At 38.3% G+C, this 14,848-nt stretch overlaps 1 long non-coding RNA gene across 1 annotated transcript; it reads left to right on the top strand.

Annotated features, from left to right (window-relative positions):
* Positions 1 to 7,508: 7,508 nt before the first annotated feature.
* On the top strand, positions 7,509 to 13,023 carry LOC129411896 (uncharacterized). Its single transcript, XR_008633485.1, has 3 exons — positions 7,509 to 7,654; positions 10,660 to 10,738; positions 11,976 to 13,023. It is a non-coding gene; the product is annotated as an uncharacterized LOC129411896 (long non-coding RNA).
* The last annotated feature ends 1,825 nt before the right edge of the window (positions 13,024 to 14,848 follow it).

The following is a 14,848-nucleotide window of genomic DNA, read 5'->3' as shown; positions in this document are numbered from 1 at the left end:
TTCATTGAGTTATGGGCGGGATCATATCACGACATCTTAGCGAATACCCGATAGCATATATAAGCGAAACCGCAGCATCAAACTAGTCCGGTTCCTTATATTCATTTTTTAACCTTAGTGGGAATTTTGGGGGGATTTGCTAAACTATATATTTTTGGAAAGGTTATAGTATATGGAGTTAGAAAATCAATGTTTGCGTTTGCCCAGATGTCTATATAGTGGCCATATTCAATAAAAAAAAAAAGGCCGCCAAAAAACTCTTTTTGAAATATCTCAGCCTCTGAATAAATTGAAATGTTAATTTTAACTGCTAAACCCACATTTTCTGGGTTAGGGAATCAAATGGTGCTAGGTACAAAGCTATAAGACCTACCCATATTAACCCTTAGATGCATAAGTGGGTGAAAAATGACCTGGTTTGGTTGTTTTCTTGCAATTTCCCTGTAATATTCACATGTAATACTCCATGTTCCTCCAAAAATATGTTTTTTTTTATTATCCTGTTGAAATACATCAACAATATGGGTAAAACAAACTATAAACATCACATGCAGTTGGTCAGATAAAGAGTTTAAAAGTAGCTAACATAAAATTTGGATGTTGGATGTCAACATACACATTTAGACACAATATGAGTACATAACTTTTTATTAGACATTTTCTGTACATCATCATCATCATCATCACTTTCATACAACCATAGACCGTATATACAAGTGGACAGATCTAAAGCTGTAGCCGCCGCGTGCCAAATAGGAAATTCACCAGGAGGCTCTTCCAGCTCCTTCTGACTCTGGCTCCAAAGGACTTACATTAGGATCTTGTGGCTCCTCTCTCTGTACCTGCTGCTGTGAGCCATTTTGGTCTTAAAATGTTCGAATTAACTCGCTTTACATGATCCTGAATTTTTTATTTATTTTTTTCACTATTTTGTCTGTCCAAAAAATCCTATTCATATAGAGTCTGACTCCAGATTTGCTCCTGTAACCGTGAACATCACGAGCCTCATTTGAGCGGCGTTGAACTCTGTGGGTCACACTCACTTAGTCCACTTCTTTTATACAGTCTATGCATACAACACGGCTTGGGAATCATCATCATTCTGGCACTGGCTGCTGCACTGACGCATGTCGGTACAGGCTGAATCTTTAGTTTCTGGTGTGCAGTTCTGCAGTCGCCTTTGTACTTGGCAGTGGTGAACCATGGACCTGGACCCTAAGCCTTCACTAGGACCAATTTCTGGCCATCATGACATCATTTATTTAAAGAAAACTAAATGAAGCAAATCACACATGCACTTATTTCATATATTAGTTTGATAAACATTAGCTACTGTTCAACAAGATGGATAGATCCATGGCCGGCCGGGCTACGATCTCCATCGGCTCCGAGCTCTGGCCTGGCTGCAGGTTCTTGGGTCGTCCAAATAGGGGTGTCCTGCTCGTTTTTTGACACTGCAGTCTCGCTTATATTTGCTATCACAGGGTATTCGCAAAGGCCCTGAAGACGTGGTGATATGATCTGCCCATAGCATTCAGCGCCGCTCAAATGAGTCTCATGATGTTCACGGTTACATGAGTGAATATGGAGCCAGGCTTTATATTATTCTATTCCATTCCATTTTCTTCCACTTATCTGGGGCCAGGTCACGGGGGAGGCAGTCTGAGCAGGGCCTCCCAGACTTCCCTCTCCATACACACTTCCTCCAACTCCTCCAGGGGGATCCCAAGGTCTTCCCAGGCCAGCCGAGAGAAATAGTCCCTCCAGTGTGTCCTAGGTCTTCCCCGGGGTCTCCTCGCGGTGGGACATGCCCGGAACACCTCTTCGGGGAGACGTCCAGGAGGCATCCAGAACAGATACCCGAGTCACCTCAGCAGGCTCCTCTCAACATGGAGGAGCAGCGACTCTACTCCAAGCTCCTCACCCTATCTCTAAGGGAGCGCCCAGCCACCCTGCAAAGGAAACTCATTTTGAGTGCTTGTATCCGCGATCTTGTCCTTTCGGTCATTACCCAAAGCTCATGACCATAGATGAACAGATTCTGCACAGAAAGGTACCTTCTTGCAGTGAGAGAGTGTTCAGACACTCATCTTGAGTTGAGTTTTGGTCCAAGGGTTGAGGCCCTTGTGTTTTATCACTTTTTTGTGGTCTTTTGTGGTAGTTCTGACCCTTTGACGTTGGATTTGTGACTGACATAATCTTACAGGGATCTTTCCCTGTTCCAGTTTTCACTGATTTTATTGATCTGTTCATGCAGACTCAGGTAGTTGACATTTCTGTGTGATTCATCATCTCAAAACAAGGCCTGAATATGCTGAGGATTTTATGTTACAGTCTAAGGCTTTTGTTTTAGGCATAAACTGGTATGAAAGGGGCCATATTCTAAATGTTGACTCACTTTTATGGAGATTGCTGGTCTCTTTTGGTCTGAACTGGTCTAAATGTGGGCCAGATTAAATGTTTACACCATAATTTCCACAGGTTGCACTTGGCCTTGGGCCCTTGTGTGTTTTTGGTGTGCGCCTCGACTGGTCTAAATATGGACCAGATGTAAACAGGCTGAGAAAACATGTTATGGTTGGGTGAAACTGAAATTACTTATTGTAAACTAACCTTTCAACAGTTTCATTCGATGTTAAAAAGGTCTGAAAACTCCTTTGAGCTTTGGGTTGTGTGCAAGTTTTATATTTAGTTTGTTCTGAACTGGTCTAAACGTGGGCCAGATTTGGACTGCTTTATAGAGTGTGATGGCTCTGGTCCTAACCCTGACACTAAACTGTGAAATACGTTGACATTTCTGTTTAAACATTGTATTAACTTTACAGGGTTAAAGGTTAAATCTCATATTAATAATATATATATTGTGTATGTTGTAAAATTGTTTCGGGCTTGTCTTGTGAAATGACAGTTCTAACCCTAACTCTTCTGACTCTTCTCATTGCAGTTCTAAACTGTTTTACTTAACTTTTAAACTAGTCTTTACAGGTCCAAAGGCTGCTGTTTATGGTGAGTATGTCTGCATGCAATTATTAACACACTAACTCTGTACAAGCATGGGCGGTGGGTCTAATCCAGCCACAGGGGGCGCTGTGTGTGTCGCTATGTGCCAGTCCCCAGCCTGGATAAATGGAGAGGGTTGCTTCAGCATAAACCCTGCCTCTTTTAGCCTGATCTTAAAGTGTGGATGGCAGGTTTTTCTTATTATTTTTACTTGGTTTGGTGATATTTACTTGTGGTGAATATTTATCACAGTTTTACATCAGTTTTGTGTTAGTTTCTGGACAAAAGTTGAAAAGAAAAGCACAAAAATAAAGGATGTAGTGGTTCTAAAAAGGAATATGTCTGTTATTAAAACTTTCAAATGTAGGGATAATTGAACTATTGAGTAATTTTAAACATGCCCCTTTTTCACAGTATGGTTGCAAAGTAAAAGTTATGAAATTGGCTCTGTATCTGCTGTCCTGTCCTGTCCTGCTGGTGTTCAACCAGGAAATAAAATTAGAAATCTTCATAAATATAATTGTTAACATGCCATATGCACTTTATTATATTGACTGTACCAATTTAAATCTGTTTTTTATCTTGTAGCTTTAAAGTTATATTTATAGGTTTGATTTAGTGAGTCATTACCAAAATGCCTCCTGCTGATAGAATAAAAAGTACATCTGTAAACTATTCTGTAAATCTGTAAATATTGTAATGTTGAATAAAATGTGTAATATGTGTAGAATTTAGAAAGGGAAAAAACAAAAAAAAACAAAAAAAAAAAAAACAGGTTTGTCAAACAAAATTATGAAATGTGGGGAAACCTGATGGCTGTTCTAGACTTTTGATTGAGTTTTATAGAGGAAAACCTAAGAACTAGGTACCCCACGTCGCCCAGAGCAGTGACGCCATCTGCTGGAGAAAGAATACAAGAACCAGACCTCAGGATTCAAAATATTCAAACACAACAGAAACAGAAATCCCCGCTTACAAAATACATTGCTTATTTTGAATATTTTTTTTTTTTTTTTTAATTTTTTGTCCGGAAACCAGGTGTCCTTTTTAATGACAGTGACCAGATTTGTGATTTATTGAAATTTCAGATAAATTTAAATTGCCTTTGATTTCCCTTTTGAGCCTCAGTCCCTTATTTTTAAATAAGTTGAAAATGACAGAATGAAGGTTTTCTTTACTAAGTCTCACTTGATTGTTTTATGGGATAGGCTATTTAAGTCTTTTTTTTTTTTTTTCTGAAAAGTCATAAACCTGTCCTACCCCGATCAGCTAACCCAGACCCGGTTGCTATGGTAACCTGGTATGGTAACCTGTAGGTTTTTCTGTCATGTCATTTGTTAAACATGTTGTGATATTCACACATATCTTTCTATCTATATTTATCTATCTATCTATCTATCTCTCTCTCTCTCTCTCTCTCTCTCTCTCTCTCTCTCTCTCTCTATATATATATATATATATATATATATATCTTCTATATATGTCTTTTTAATAGTCTTTTTAGCTGAGGTTTGTACTTTTGTCTCATAAGAGCTCAGTTGTTGAATAAATGTCTGTGAGATCGGACTCGTTGTCCGCAGACGAGCAAAAAGCGGAACGACATGAGGCGGAGAAAGAAGCGGAACTTTCACCCGAAGCATCGGAGTGGAGCTACGAGACACACAAGTACAAATACACAGTACAAACACGACCAGAGCACCGTTCTCCATCTATGGAAGCGTAAGATCTTATTACAGATCTACGACGGAGTATAAGGGTCAGATAAAAAAATAAAATAAAATGCTGGCGCTACGAGAATAAAGTCGTAACATTTCGACATTAAAGTCGTAATATTATGAGAATAAAGTCGTAATTTTACGAGAATAAAGTCGAAGTTAAAATAAAGTCGTAATATTATGAGAATAAAGTTATAATATTACGAGAATGAAGTAATAAAATCAAAGTCAAAGTGAAAAATGCGGCAGAAGAAGAACCTTGTTTTTCAATATAAAACTAAAAATAAGAAAACGAACAACAATTTGCTTCATTATTTGCGCCTCCGGACTGAACCAGGACTAAACCAGGACTAAACCAGGACTAAACGAGGTCCGAGACCAGACCGGGACTGAGACCAGAACTTAGACAAGGACTGAGTCAGGGACCAAGACTGAGACCGGGATCAGACAAGAACTGAAAACGGTTTAGTCCTGGTTCAGTCTTGGTTCAGTTCGTATGCGGCGCAATAGTCCCGCATCGCATTTTAAAGTCACGTAAACGCCATTTCCCATTTCCGTGACTTAAACCAGGACTAAACTAGGATTAAACCGTTTTCAGTCCTGGTCTGGTCCCGGTCTCAATCCTGGTCTTTCTGGTTTGGTTCCAGACTTGATTTAGTCCTGATTCAGTCCTTGTTCAGTCGAATGAACGAATGATACACGGATTTTTCTCTTTTAGAAAATGCTCCAAATTCTCCATTCTCCCCTCGTTCATACTTTCCGAGCAGCCGATATTCTCGTAATATTATGACTTTATTTTGACTACGACTTTATTCTCATAAAATTACTACTTTATTCTTGTAAGTTTACGACTTTATTCTCGTAAAATTACGACTTTTTCTGGCTTCGACTTTATTCTCATAATATTACGACTTTAATGTCAAAATGTTACGACTTTATTCTCGTAGCGCCAGCATGTTTTTTTTTTGTTTGTTTGTTTTTTATCTGACCCTTATACTCCGTCGTACAGATCCATGCCTCCATAACATTTATCAGATTATTAGACTCACGTAGCTGTTCTCAGGTTAGTCTCGGTTCTGCAAAAGTTTTCTTATCCACTGTTTTGTAGTTTCTATTAGGTTAGGAAACAACTAAACTATGTTGGGGAAAATATTTTTAAAAGTATATTCTAATAATGTTGTAGCAGTGTAACTGTTTATTTGATTAATTCCGGCTTGTTCAATTTCAGCCCCTTTCCACTGAGAGGTGCTGTGTTTCCATGTATTACTGGGAAAAGGAAAACAGGGTGAACTTCTGCTTTTAAAATGCGTCTGTACCAAACTCAACCCTCAATGTTGAGCTACATTTTTACTCCAGGTTGAAAGGGTTCAAAGTGAGTACTCGCATATCAAACTTAGCCATTTCCAAAAACTTATTGGCCTTATAAAAACCTACTCGACAGCCTAAACAACATTCTTAATCCTATGTGTTAAGGAGCTTGCGAGCACGCAGACTTTAATGTTCGACTTAACCACATATAGAGGGACAATTTCCCATTCACTCGCCCATTCATTTAAAGCAGCAAACAACTCATCTCAACTGAACCGAGGAAGAGGACCTGGTTGGACGCACGGCCGCGCGCTCTTGGCCCGATGAGCCGGGATGAGGAGCTGGTGCCAGATGGATGGGCAGGACTCGATGGGCAGGACTTGATGCTTGTGAGCCTCTATCTGAAGCTCTGTGGAGCACTAGCAGGTGTGCGCAGTCCCGCTGGGGAAACCGGGACAGTCTGGAGATTTGAGTCAGCCAGGACCTAAGTTAATACATTCAACATCCAATCAGCCTAACATGTAGAAGAGACTCAAGCGAAAATTCTTTGATACAACTGGGAATTGTCTTGCTTTGACAATGAAATTTCATTTTCAATAGGCTATACTGTAGTATATGGGAAATTGCCCTCAACTGGAGAATGTTAGTAGATCTGTGTATCGAACTGACAGCTCTCACAACTGCCTCTGTGACTGTCACAGTAGTGATCAAATACAGTGTAACCTACTAATGGTCATACTCTTCTGTAAATAATTTCCAATTCCACTGAGATAGCTTGGAACCAATGTCCAAATGTACTGCATGGGGTATGGATATAACATGGATTTCATAGGAATTATTTGGGCAACTGTGGCACATATAGGCCCAAGTGGATGCCCTGCAGTGTGAGGCTGTAGTTGTTGTCTCCCTGGGCAAGATACTTCACTTTCTCAATATCTTTGTGTGACTGTGTGATGGCCAGAGGTTTTTTTAGACTATATAATTTATTGTTCCCACACAATGTAGCTGAGGTATTTATCAGTGTGGTTCCTTTGTCCACTGTATGTCCTGCTTCAGGCAAGGCAAGTAGTGCAGTAGTAATGTTTGGATTTGAGGTACCAACAGTCCACTGAGGTGCACGATGTAACTTTTTTATGGAGGAGGGTACAGTACATCACCTGCCTGTCTCCATGGATATGTTATTGCTTTGTCTGGAATCTTCCAAAGTATGTCATTAAACTGTTCAAAAAACTAAACTAATTAAAAAGTACCTGGAAGAACATGTTTACAGTGAACTGGGTCCCCTATCCACAGGACTGGCATGTAACTTGGTCTTGTGGCCTCACCTGATGGTCTCCTTAGATAGACAAGTTTAATGTTATGTTGTGGAACATTCCAGACAAAGCAATAAATCCAATTTAATCATTATCTGTATCTCATATACCCTCAGAAGACCTGACATTCTCGCTCCTCCCAGGAAATCGCCACATGGCCGCGCTTCCATAGATGGTGGACCCTCAAAGCTAAGAGCTTTTTAAGCATGGATTAATTAAAAGCAACACGAGGAGGTCCACTTCAGCACATGGCAGGGTTCATCATCATCACCATACTGAAGCCACCCTCCTCTCATTGACCAGAGGAGATCTGGGAAGGTACTTATATCGGTATATCTGCTTAATATAAAGAGAATGCAGTGAATCACAGGCTACATGCAATTAGACACACTGGTATATGTAGGTTCAGGTTTTTGCATGTAAATCAGTTCATCACTAAGGCAGGAGTATTCAGATACATTTGCATACACCACATAGATGAAACCATGATTCATTCAACTACTTAAGTTACATTTTTAAGTACCACCACACCTTACGTCAGTCTGGAACCTTAATATCTGGTCTGGCTCACATCAAAATTAGTTATTGAGGTTATAATGGTAGAGGTTTTTAAACCTGAAGCAGAGTATTTCTCAGATTAATGTAGGATTAAGTGTCAAAGAGAATAGGTAGACTCAACTTTTTTAAGAAAACACATTACAGCTACACATGCTGCAATAAATTACTTAGTTACTGAAGTGGTCCAATTATGTTTCGTGCCTGGGAATGACAATTTGCAATGCATTTCCTGGCTTAGTATCTAGTAATGTACAGTAACTCAAATGTGTAGGATGTGTATGCATTTTGAATAAGAAGTGAAGCGTTCTGTAGTTTTGCCAGGGAGAGCTAAGGCATCCTGCCATTCTTTAGCTCAGAGCAGAGACAGAAGTACACAGTGATCTTTGCACAGCCGGAGTCAATGTTGATCTATGACTTCACAGATTTAACTTCAAAACACCAAATGACTCACTGGACCCCATTATACAGAGGAAATCTCCCCAACTTTAAATGTAGCTGTAATCCTCTTCCCTGGTGTGGACTTGCATATCATAGCTGGTAATTAAGATGTGATTTCTATTAATAGAAGAGAGGTGAGGTCTTAGTGAGGTAATGAGATGCTCATTCATATTTATATTTTGCACTGCCAACATGAATATTGCATGGTAGCTTGGCTTATTTTGTAAGTATGTCAGCACAAATTGATAATAACCAGGCGGCTTGTTAAGATTTATGGTTAAGATCTAGTTGCTATATGCATTCTCACATTAAAACATACATATATTTATCCTTTTCACTTTTTCCCTTCAGTCGCTACAGCAAATTTTAAGTGACCCCCTGCATGCTGTGAGTTACATTTTGACTTTGTATTGCTTTTTCAGTGAACACCTTTCCTGATTCTTTACTTAGCAGGGCTTACGAGTGACACAGAAAGTACACTCATAGGACGTTTACTTGACCATAATGTAACTGTGTTCCTCTGTTTGAGATGAGGCATGTTTTGTTGTCCACATATAGAAAGGTTATAGTTTATTGCCTAAAGAAGGGTTGATAGCATAAAGGTAATATATTCAAATAGCTTTAGTGCTTTAATTATCCAGTCGGAGCAGACGGTGGGACATTGTGACCGCCCTACGTGACTGTCTTATATGGCTTCAACGCTTGCAAAATACACCATAGAAAATAATGTTTGTCTACAAGAGGTTTCTGCAGCTGCTGTTCACTCATGCAGAGTTATCACTGCTTTAAATGTTCTGCCATTAGCAACTTTTATTACCATTAAGTGTGACTTTACAATATGTAGTCAAGTCAATGTGAAAGAGGGCCCCTCATTTATCACAGGCTTATTGTTGTCCTTTTGTGCCAATATGATGTCATGAGGAGTTTGCACATGATAACCTACCAAGCACTAAAGCTCATCAGTCCTGCCCACCTCTCAGGTTCTGGAAGTAAAATTTGTTTTCTTTTTTGCCATTGACCTTTTGAATAAAAAATAAAAGTAACATATAAAAACAATCAGCCAACTTATTTTGTGCACATGTTTTGCAATAATGGGGATATTTATGTTATTGTTTTGTTTGTTATAATATGATAAGAGTTAAACAGTAGAGGATTGAATAAGTAACTTTTATGGCAAATTATTAGTTCGTTCTACTATTTCTTGGAGCTCATGCCTTTTAATTATACTGTATATTTCAAAATTGGTTTAGTGGGATTATCCTGCTTTGTGTCAGTGGCATAAAGTAATTTCAGTATTATTCTTCACTGTGATATTTATCTATAGTAATATATTGTACTGTAAAATTTGTTATCATGACAGGCCTACTAATAAGCATTAGTAATGCAGTCAGTGCCATTTTTGTGTTGATCCAAGGCCCAAAGAAGTGGCTTTAATAACAGTTTAGGCAGCCTTTGGTTTGGTCTTGTACCCCGTGACAATCATTACAATTTGACTGTGACATTTTTACTGAAACAATATTCAGATGTGATTAACAGAATTAGCCTGCTGCTTAATTCAATCTGGTCAAATTGCTTTCCTGTGATTTGCCTGGGAACATGCATTATTAGCTGCTGACATCACTCCTCATTTCCTCCTCATGAATGAATGACAAATATAACAGCATTTACACTGCAATAACATTTTTGACTATTTACGAAATTACATCATGAACCATAGGAATGTACTTGGTGTAGTTCCCCATTCAAAAACTGGGTAAATCTCTTTTGCTAAAATATTGTAATGTACAATTATGTAAAAATGTGTGGAGCTGTGTAAGACTGTACAATAATACAAATGTAATGTAATACAGACCTTAATAGAACTGGATACTAACTGTAAAGCCTCTTATGATGGTTTAAGCTATATGACTAATAGATCTGCATCAATGGTGAAATTCCTTTGATATTTTGTACAATGTCTCTCCCCACTTTTCAACATCTCTCACCCTTACATCAGCCCTATCCAATAAAACAGAGATAGTAGATAGTAGATAGTGTAGGTATAGTATAAATTAAATAAAGCATATATAGTCATTAATATTACAATGTGTACTGGATTTAGTCATACTCTCTGTTCTGACGTCAGCCACTTATGAGGTTAAAGCCCAGGTTTTGACCCAGCAACAATTGAGTAAATATGCCTAAAGACTTCACTATAGCGTATGATTTGTTACTTCCTCCCAGTGACTCAAAAAGTCTAGATCTATTAAGTCATTTCTTCTCATGGTCTGGTTGGCATCATTTGTTTTACCGCTTTGTGCTAACTTTTACCCATGTTATTTTTACAGGTTATTGCACAGCTCCTGTAAACGTATAACCCAAGGAGACAGCCAACTTGATTATGTGGATATTCACCGCAGATGTGAGGTGGGTTTCCAATGCAAAACTCACATTTGAAATCACTGTTGGATTTGGGAAAGTCATTGCAAGGTGACATTTTTAAATATAGCAACTTGTATCATTCGTCAGTGTAGGACCAGATGGCGAGAGGATGGAGATAGGAGATGTAGATTGTGTGCATATTCAATGATTGTCATAGAAATATATTTAGATAATCACAAACTGTATGGCCTAGTGTGGACCCAGATATCATTCAGTGAGTCTGTTTGTGTTTATGTTCAAGTGAAAGCAAAGACACAGCCCTAAGCAGTGCACGAGTTGGCATGTAATTTGTGTTTTGTGTTAAATTTTCATGATATCTGTAAAACATTTAGAGCAAATGATGGGTGAAGCTGACAGAGCAGCATTATCGGTGGCGCTAACATAATAAAAACATTGACATAAAACTAATCTAACGAGCATGACTCACGAGGAGAGGTAGAGGATGCCATTATAGCTTGTTCAAAGTAATAGATTTATCTTCAAAGCAGGAGGATATGCATATAAAATACTGCATATTAATTTCATACAATACTTGCAAGTGGAGATTTAAAAAATAAAGTAAAGTAAATTACATTCTTGACCATTGAAATAATAAGGTCAATGACAACAAATTACAGAATGATTATTTTACAACATTTATACATTATTTATAAACAATAAAACAAATAAAAGACACAGAAGGCTACACAACTCACACAGTGCTAAAGCAAAAGAATAAAAGTGGGTCTTAGTTTTAGGCACTACAAGCTGGAGCTGATCTCAGTGTGCAGTAGTTTGTGTGTAAATGATTCTCAGAGGAAACATCTTGAGGTTAGAGGAGGAGTTATTAATGGTACCATGTTTTATTGTTCAGAATATTTACTGATCACATCATTGTTACATGTTCTAATGGTGGCTTTTCCTTATCAGCTTTGACCTTTTGACAGCTGCCTTCGAATTATGTACTTTATGAAGCATTTGGACCCCACTGTGTATGTTTATGGCCCATTTCTCTTGTGTCCAGGTTATAATGACATTGTGTAGTTGTTTAACTCTCCACTAATTGTCAGAAATAAGTGAATGAATACAGAAAAAAATAGGCACGGAACCTCATTTTATCTGTGCTTCCTGTAATACCGGTTTACCACCATCCTGAGAAGCTGAACACACTGAACTGGTCCTTCCCTTAAATTGCTCCTCCATTAATCCATCCATCCCTTTTCTTCCGCTTATCCGGGGCCAGGTCGCAGGGGCAGCTGTCTAAGCAGGGACTCCCAGACTTCCTTCACTTCCTCCAGCTTCTCCGGGGGGACCCTGCGGCATTCCCAGGCCAGCCGAGAGACAAAGTCCCTCCAGTGTGTCCTGGGTCTTCTCCGGGGCCTCCTTCCGGTGGGACATACCCAGAACACCTCCCCGGGGAAACGCCCATGAGGCATTCGGAAGAGATGCCCGAGCCACCTCAGCTGGCTCCTCTCGACATGGAGGAGCGGCGGCTCTACTCCGAGCTCCTCCCACTTGTATCCACAATCTTGTCCTTTTGGTCATTACGCAGTGCTCATGACCATAGGTGAGAGTAGTAACGTAGACTGACTGACCGATAGTCGAACCTCAGATCCAGGAGGAGCAGTGTGGTTTTCGTCCTGGCCGTGGAACAGTGGACCAGCTCTACACTCTCCTTCGGGTGCTCGAAGGTTCATGGGAGATTGCCCAGCCAGTCCACTTGTGGATCTGGAGAAGGCATTCGACTGTGTCCCTCATGGTGTCCTGTGGGGGGTGCTCTGGGAGTATGGGGTTAAATTGCTCCTATATTTAACACATTTGTGAAATATTGTTCCTCCATATATATTTTCTGTGTCCAGCTAACTCACCCTGCCTAAAACTCAAGTATAGCCTCCAATAAGTTTGAAATTATTTCTTAGTTTTTATTATATTACTTTCATCATATAGATTTTTAATTACTGGTGGTCTTTTGAGATACGACAAGAATCTGTTTTGTGAGAAGTTTTTTAATTCTAATCTAAACTGACACTATAACAATACCTGACTGCTGAACATGACCAAAACAAAATACCTCATTCACAGTCAGAGGCTCTCTCAGTGAAAAAGTAACATCTTGTCAGACAAAGAGTGGGCGTTTAAGCACCTGTTTAGTAGTGTATCAAACTTAAAGGTGGTTTATGTCTGTTTTAGAGATGTTGACGTCAGTGGCTTCATTAAAAAAAAAAAATCTGCTCTATATAGACAGACTCACTACAAATACCTGATCGCTTTGTTGTAGCAAGTGGCCACTTAATTCACAGTTCATTCAGTTGTTTAGTACGCACAGACACACAAAATATAGAGGGAGCTGTTTTGTTGTGCATAGCACTAAGTGAAGCAGAATGTGTCCATCTACACTACCAGGGATTTAGTAGTGTATTAGTTAGTTGTGCAATTTTTAAACTGTGAACTTTTGAAATTTTAAAAAGTTTTAAATCGAGTTTTTCTTTAACTTCTTGAAGATTGCAATAAATAACTCTTAAATTGTCACTCCTTTTTATTATTTATTGATCCAATACATGTACTGTGCATAAAGTATGACGATGATGATGATGATTATTATTATTATTATTATTATGCTCTAGTAGTTAAAATAATATGAAAATAATATGTAAAAAGGTGATTTTACTTCAAATACTGATGTAACCTCATGCACAAGTTTTCTGAACTTGTACTTGCACTTTTTCTTTCACCACTTTTTCATCATCAACCCACAAATAGCAACATATTGATAGACATTGATCTTAGCCTCACCCAGAAAAATTATAATTCTGTTGATAATCATATATTCATATTGAATATGAATGCATGGAATAAAGCCATCTTCTTCTCAAGTGATGCAAAAGTCACTACAACCCCAAATCTGTAATTGTATTTCCAATGTATGACCTTTTCCTGTGTTTATTTCCATCTGTTATCTATTATTTACAGTAGCCTGAATCACGTGAACAAGCTGCACTTGGTGTTAAGCTTGAGTTTGTTATTAATGAAAAGTTCACAGGTGTTAAACATGATTTATATCTGTGCCTTTAATGATCTCGTCTCAACAGTCAACTCAGAGGAAGCCATTACGGTAATAGCCACTGGAAACAGCAGGTCATACATGCAGTCCCATCCATATGAAGCACTGGGCTCACGTTTTGACAGCTACAGATTATAGATAGCACTCATTTACATGCACATGCAAAGGGCCAGAAATATAGATATGCTTTTTAAATAGACATTAATAATCATTCATTTGGAGTCAGACGCCAAACCAGATGCAATATTTAGCACATTTTGCAGCTTCAGTATGATACTGTTCAATGAATTTTAATGTGATTTGAGATTAAACCTGCAGGTGAGAAAATCAATATTGTTATGTAGAATGAAATGCTAATCCATATTTAGGTATAGTCATTTAAATACGAGGCAGAATAAATGTATTTTGGCATATAAGTTATATCTTTGACTGTATTGTGGTATATTTGTGAGTCAAATACCAATTAAACATTCATAATATGTGTAACAAATACATTGTTATTGCTTCCACTGGCCATTTTCAAAGCGTTTTTTTTTTTTTCCTTCTCAAAGATTTTCACCCTCATTATAAAAACCCATACATAGTATTTTCCATAGTTTATAGTTTGCTTTAATGAGTGAATTAGATCAGTACATTTAAACTGTATTTATTACTGTGAATTATTGTGTTACAGATCCTGCTTTTCTTCAGTAAATCCCTAACCTCCAGGGAGTGAACAGTGGTCTAATCTCAGTTAAATTCAAGATTTAAACATCATTAAAATGCAAAAATACACAGATCTTAGATTCCTCTCTTGGGTGTTCCCAACATGAACCATCTCTACTAGAGCTTATTTTAATTTAAGATAAAAGTGGGATGTAAACTATATGTAATCGTGCATTATCTGATCTTAATTGAAGCAGTGTTGCAAATAGCCTATTAGAAAGACTTCTTTCTTTTTTATTGGCTTCTAGGGGATGAATTTATTTCATATTTATTTAATAACAAATGTTTCAATGGCAACACTTAACTTTCAAAAGGGAACGTTAGCTGACAGCTCAAGAGAGCAGTGTGAT

Source organism: Boleophthalmus pectinirostris, unplaced genomic scaffold, assembly GCF_026225935.1.
Source record: "Boleophthalmus pectinirostris isolate CB_2022bp ecotype Guang Dong unplaced genomic scaffold, ASM2622593v1 HiC_scaffold_6, whole genome shotgun sequence".
Classification (NCBI taxonomy): Eukaryota; Metazoa; Chordata; class Actinopteri; order Gobiiformes; family Gobiidae; genus Boleophthalmus; species Boleophthalmus pectinirostris.
This window is presented reverse-complemented; position numbering and strand designations above follow the sequence as displayed.